Consider the following 421-nt stretch of genomic DNA (forward strand, 5'->3'; position numbering starts at 1 on the left):
AAAATAAGTAAATGAGAGTGTCACTGCCACCTACTGTCTTGGGAAAAAGGAAAAAGAAAGAAACATGTTCTTCAGGTCACATGAGAGGCCAATAGCTAAAGAAAAATGATTGGTTAATTATGTTTTCATTGAAATAGCTAATTATATTGACCTGATGGTTCCACAAGGAGGTCAGAAAAGTAAAATGTATTATAAAAAAAAAAAAGAATTCGGTCGGGGGTTCAAGCAGTATAAATGTTATGTCAACCTCATTTAATTTATGTCTGTGGTACAAAAAAAAAGTTCTTGTTGTAATGTTAACAGTCCCATGATCAATTTTGTTGCGACAAACAACATATTTTTTTCCAATTCTAAAGCCAGGATATGACGCACTTCCATTCGACGTGGGAGGAGGGCGGAGCAGAGGGAGGTGTTTTCAGGG

The sequence above is a fragment of the Leptonotus elevatus genome, chromosome 12 (assembly GCF_054856555.1).
Source record: "Leptonotus elevatus isolate MCC_2025b chromosome 12, RoL_Lele_1.0, whole genome shotgun sequence".
NCBI classification, from domain to species: domain Eukaryota; kingdom Metazoa; phylum Chordata; class Actinopteri; order Syngnathiformes; family Syngnathidae; genus Leptonotus; species Leptonotus elevatus.